The sequence below is a fragment of a genome, unplaced genomic scaffold, assembly GCF_019419815.1.
Source record: "Pyrus x bretschneideri cultivar Hongxiangsu unplaced genomic scaffold, Pyrus_bretschneideri_v1 Contig55, whole genome shotgun sequence".
In the NCBI taxonomy this organism is placed as follows: Eukaryota; Viridiplantae; Streptophyta; class Magnoliopsida; order Rosales; family Rosaceae; genus Pyrus; species Pyrus x bretschneideri.
In genome coordinates this window covers 439,305-445,304 of record NW_025999793.1, presented here as the reverse complement: position 1 = coordinate 445,304, position 6,000 = coordinate 439,305, and the positions used below count along the sequence as shown (strand labels likewise).

The window sequence follows — 6,000 nt, the reverse complement described above, 5'->3', positions numbered from 1 at the left end:
CCTTTCCTTCTCCTTCTCTTCTCTCCTCATTTACTTCCAGTTCAACACTTGCAACTGAGACCCTTTGGAAAAGGACAAATGGCGACACAAATGGCAAGACGTATACATTCAAAGACTAAAGGAGTAAGCACGCTGGATATTTGGCCATGGAAATATTTGGTTCCATGGATGAGGGAAGACCTTTTCGCCCGGGTATGTTATTTTGGTTCTGTACTGCTTGGACCTAGTTGACCTTTTTGGTTCCGCGGCTCTCATGCACTTTTGGTGTATTTCTGTTAAAGTGCTGTATTTCTCCTTTGCACATTATTTGCAATTGTATTGAATTTTTCGGGACAGAGAGATGGTCAAGAGCAGAGAGGTTCAGATGATATTCAGAGCAATGGCCTGTACAACATGGAGGAAGTTGTGATGCCATTACACGAGTACATCAATGACCCTATAGCTCAAGAAATTGTTCACAACGGAGAAACATTCCAGGTTGTTTATCCTCCTATAGTTTTATAACATCATGGAAATTGTTACTGCTTATTTTTAGTTTGCTCCATCCATGACTTGTGAAAATGTTAGAAAGCTTTGCTTAGAGTCTTAGATACTAAATAGTTGCTTATTTTTCTTAATAATGAGATTCCGCCCATAAAACCTTTTTGTTGATTTTTCTTCTACTTTGACTGATTTAATGTTTTTCTATTTTGATCCAATCTCAATAGATTGGCTGCGGTACTGAGATATCAGCCAATATTTTGACCTTGGTGGTACCAACACAGAATCTAGTGTGGAAAGGATATCCTTCCACTTTGTTGTCGAAACTTCAGCAGTCTTTGGTTGAAATTTTGGGTATTAGGCAGGCTGGTGAATGCTCCGGTAGCTCAGGAAGAATCGATGCAAAAGTTACTGGCTCGGAGGATTCAAGTGCTCCGACGAGGAAATCTATTAGTTTGAATTCTAGTAACCGTGATTGTTTTGGTGTGCCCATACAAATTCTTCCCCTGTCAAACATGTTGTCATCCGAGAGGAAGGATTTGAAACATAGGTTGAATATGGAAAATGCAATGAATGCAGGGGATATGGAAAATGCACAAAAGTGCAGTGAATATGGAAAAGGAAGAAAGTGGTTTATATTTTTTTATTATTAATATATTTTCTGTCGATTTTATCCAACAAGAATGCCTTTATTTATTCTTATTAATAAATTCTTTGTCAGTTATATCCGACAAGTTCTGTCGGTTTTAGCCGACAGAAATTCTCTTATTTATTCATTATTAATATTCTCTGTCGGTTATATCCGACACAATTTTTATCGGTTTTAGAGTATTTTTTGTCAGAAAATTCATTTCCTGACACAGGCAATTCTGTCGCTTATTATACCCACCACTACATCCATTGTTTGTCGGATTTTGCTTAAAATCTAACAGTAATATACGTTTCTTGTCGGTTATCATAACGACACTAATAAATGGTTTCGTAGTAGTGAGGGAGGGGGCGTTGCTGACCATCTACAAGTGCTCACCCTCGAGTTGGCCAGTTTAGCAACAAAATGCGCTGTTTGATTTGAGGACCGTGAAGTCCATCTCCATCGAATATTGGAGAAGTGAGTAGCTAAGCGGTGGATGGCGGCAATTATCAGGAAAATGCGCCATGATCCTTTGTAATGACGATTAATGATAACATTGATAACTGATTTTGAGTCGCTCTCAATAATGACTTGTTGTAGTTGATGTTCCCGAGCCAACAACATTCCTGCCAAAACATCCTATGCTTCAATCTCTTAGACGGTAGAACGTAATAAAAACTTTGCTTCTCCTCCCACCACCCATTGAATCACGAATAATAATTCCAATCCCAGCATGGAAAGAAGTGGTCCAAGCCCCGTCCACATTCACTTTATAAAAAGGAGATGCGGGAGAGGACCAATTGAGGGAAGGTTGTGGTGATTCAAATGAGGAGGCATGGCGTAGGAAAGACACACTTGCAGAAATATCACCAAACAAAAGCTTGCTTTTGGTAATCACACTAATAGGATTTGGACGGGTGTGGTTGAAGCAAGCATGGCACCTCTCTTTCCAAATCTCCCAACAAATAACTCCAATTTGTACCAGTAAGCATGTCTACTGTGAAGATGTAGCATATTGCCTCTGATCCATAGTCTATAACCATTGATCGAAAGGAGGCTGGTCCATGCCAATGACGGACGAGAACCTCTAGTAGCAGTGAATATATCGCATCGCGGAAAGCATCGTGCCTTTAAAAACACGCACCCACAAAGCATCCGAATTATCCACCATCCTCCGAACTTGTTTTGCTAGGAGGGCCATGTTAAACATTTCCAGATCCCGAAAGCCCATGCCTCCCTTGTCTTTGGATTCACAAAGATTCTTCTAGGATTTCCAATGCAACTTGTTTCTCCCCACCAAAAATTACTCAAGGCATCATTGATAGAGTTGCACGTCACCTTGGGAAATTTGAAGCAAAGACTTTGACTTCCAACTCTCAATGCGATTGAGGATTCTCTCCACATCCCATTATTAAGCGAACCCATCTCTCATCAAACCCCATCCTCCTCATGGTCTCCTCCAAGAAATCCCATTTGACCTGGTCATAAGCTTTGTTCATGTCGAGTTTTAGCCCCAATTCAAGTTTGCCTCCCTTTTTCTCCATCTTGGGACAAAGGCATTTTGGTGGTAGGATATAATCTCTGGAAAGAGAGACTTCAATCAATTTGCAAGAATCTGGCGCCCCATTCAAACCCAGGAAGAGCATCAAGACCTCCCTATCCTCGCAGCCAAACACTGACCCAGCCACGATGGAATCTCAATCTCCCGACGCCAAACAGATCTTCATCTTATCCGGCCAGACCAAAATGGCCGGCTGCGACAGCGTGTTCAGAGACCGCCACCACTACAACCGCCAGCTCTGGGACGGCGTCGTTCCCCCGGAATGCGAGCCCCACCCTTCCATACACCGCCTCGACGCGCATCTCCGGTGGGTGCCAGGGTGTGAGCCGCTGCATGCCGACATCGACTCCAACAAGGTTTGCGGCGTGGGGCCGGGGATTGCGTTTGCGAACAGGGTGAGGGAGTACGCGGGAGAGGTGGGGCTAGTTCCGTGCGCCCTGAGCAGAACGGCAATCAAGGAGTGGGCGCGTGGGCAGCACTTGTACGAGAATATGATCTAGGGCGTGGGCGAGCGTTGAAGGCGGGGGTGAGATCAAAGGGTTGTTATGGTACCAAGGCGAGAGCGACACGTCTACGCAGCTTGATGCATTATGGCGAGCGTTTGCTTTGAGGGGTATTTTAGGTATTTCATCACTTCCACATCGTGTAACACATTTTTAGTAAATTATAAGCACATAATTTAGCAAAAATTGCATTTCAAACGCAATATATAGTTCGATTTTGTCAATAATTTTAAACGAAATTAACCCGCACGGTGATTTTGCTGAAAAGGTTGTTGGAATTAAGCTATTGTCCTTGAATTGTAACAAGTGGTAAATTACAACTTTGGACTCGCACATTACAACCTCACATGGTAACTTATGGTACGTTGTCGATAATTTTTTCATTTTAAACTCTCGATTGTGTTGATTAAATACTTTGGTTACAGGTAGCTATTTTGTCCGAAGACAACAAGTATATGGAGAAAGTGAGGGAGGCCCAATTGGGAATGGAAATCCCAAATGTTGTGTGTGTTGATGCTAAGGAATTGGAGCTCAAAGATGATCATCTGCACCTCACCTCCAAGTCCCAGGTTCAGTTGGGGCGCATGTTGGCTGATGCATACCTCCAGCGTTTTGGACCCTCAGAACCCGATTCTCATGCTGCCATTTGAAGTAAATACGCTAATATTACGATGTTACTTATTTTAAGGTGCATTTGGGCAAGAACTTTGAACCTAATTATTGATGCTATGACTGTTGGGATTGTGTTTGTCATCTGGTCGTCTGGTTTTGGTGAGGCCTCAGAGTGAATTCAATGCAGCTTTTGGGATTTAAGCCAATGGGCCCAATAGGCCTCGCACTAACCGATACATCTTTCTGTTGATGAAAAAATAAACCCTTATGGATGTGTTAATTTTTTATTTCTCTTTTCACATGATTAAAATTGATGTAGGGTAATTTCTTTTCACGTAATTGATTCCGCTTATTAAGTTAACTTGAAAATTATGGAGGAGCAGTCAATTCTAAGTAATTTTATTGTCTGACTTTGAAGTTTTGATTCCTCTCATGAAGTCTACTTAGAAAATTAAATAAGTACTTTTTTTTTGGGTTAAATGATAAATTTTGTTAAATTATGTATTAGGTTAGTCATTGATAGAGTTCGATCTCATGCCGTTATGCAAGGACTCAACACGTTTCCACCACTGTGGTAAATGGCCACTTCCGGTAGAGTATTATAGTATATTATTTATGTTAAGTTGCTAATCAAGATCACAAAATCGTATATGATTTACCTCTTAATTTATAATTAGACAACATAGGGTTAGATAACTTAGGTTACACCATACTACAGCAGATTTTCGTGTGTTGCCATCTTATCCCTGACTTTCATGTAATGTAATAAAGGCTATTTACATATAATTTGCAGGAAAATAAATAATGAATGGAATATGAACAAAAGGTACTAAGATATAGCTTTAGTGACGCTATTCGTGCAACAGATGTTGAGCTGTTACCTTTACCTGTCCCATGGGTCGTTTAACTTACTACAATCATTAATGTACATCTATCTTGCAAAAGTTTTTTTTTTAAAATTTTTTAACAAATGATATTATCTATATTAAGGGTGGATTTAGCTTTAAAATAGACTAGTAATAATATGTGTGACATCCCACATCGCCCAGGGGAGTGATCCTTAAATGTATATTCCAATCCCTACCTAGCACGAGGCCTTTTGGGAGCTCACTGGCTTTTGGTTCTATAGGAACTCCGAAGTTAAGCAAGAAGGAGGCTAGAGCAATCAAATGATGGGTGACCCACTGGGAAGTTGCTCGTGAGTTCCCAAAAACAAAACCGTGAGGGAATGGTAAGCCCAAAGCGGACAATATCGTGCTGCGGTAGTGAAGTCGGGCCTGGGAAGTGGTCCCACCCGGGCCGGGATGTGACAATTTGGTATCAGAACCTAACCCTGGCCGTGATGTGCCGACGAGGACGTCGGGCCCCTAAGGGGGGTGGATTGTGACATCCCACATAGCATAGGGGAGTGATCCTTAAATGTATATTTCAATCCCTACCTAGCACGAGGCCTTTTGGGAACTCACTGGCTTTGGGTTCCGTATGAACTCCGAAGTTAAGCGAGAAGGGGGCTAGAGCAATCCCATGATGGGTGACCCACTGGGAAGTTGCTCGTGAGTTCCCAAAAACAAAACCGTGAGGGAATGGTAAGCCCAAAGCGGACAATATCGTGCTACGGTAGTGGAGTCGGGCCCGGGAAGTGGTCCCACTCAGGCCGGGATGTGACAATATGGCTCAAATTCGCCTTTGGCAAAAATCAAAATTAGATCTTTCACTTATAAATAAAAATAAATATCACTAAATTGTAGTATTAAGTGATTGCAAAAGTCACTCCTAAAATAACACGTTGATCTTTTTCGAAAGAAATTTTAGTAAATGTTCATGTAAACCACTTATCTAATGAGCACTTTGTCCAGGTGGGGAATGGGTGATAGAAAAGTGTCTCGTTGAGAACTCATGAGCTTCCACCCACATAGAAGTTTGTAACCTTTTTTTTATTTCGCTAAAGCCATGCTGATTTGCGATTAAATTACAATATAAAGTTTTGACAGAGAATAATAAGAAGAATAGGACGAATTGTCAATTTAATTCTTGAATTATTACTTGAGTAAAAATTAAGTCTTTAAATTATTTTTTAGAGAATTAGTCTTTGAATTATAAAAATTTATCAATTACATCTCTAATATTAGATTCGAAGTTATTATATTCATTTTTTTGTTAATTTAAGTCACGTTACTTGCATTAGATACACATTGGAGGGTAAATTAATAATT

General features: G+C 40.8%; 1 pseudogene; it reads left to right on the top strand.

Moving 5' to 3' along the window:
* Nucleotides 1–1,613: 1,613 nt before the first annotated feature.
* Nucleotides 1,614–3,950, top strand: LOC125471007 (annotated as a pseudogene).
* The last annotated feature ends 2,050 nt before the right edge of the window (nucleotides 3,951–6,000 follow it).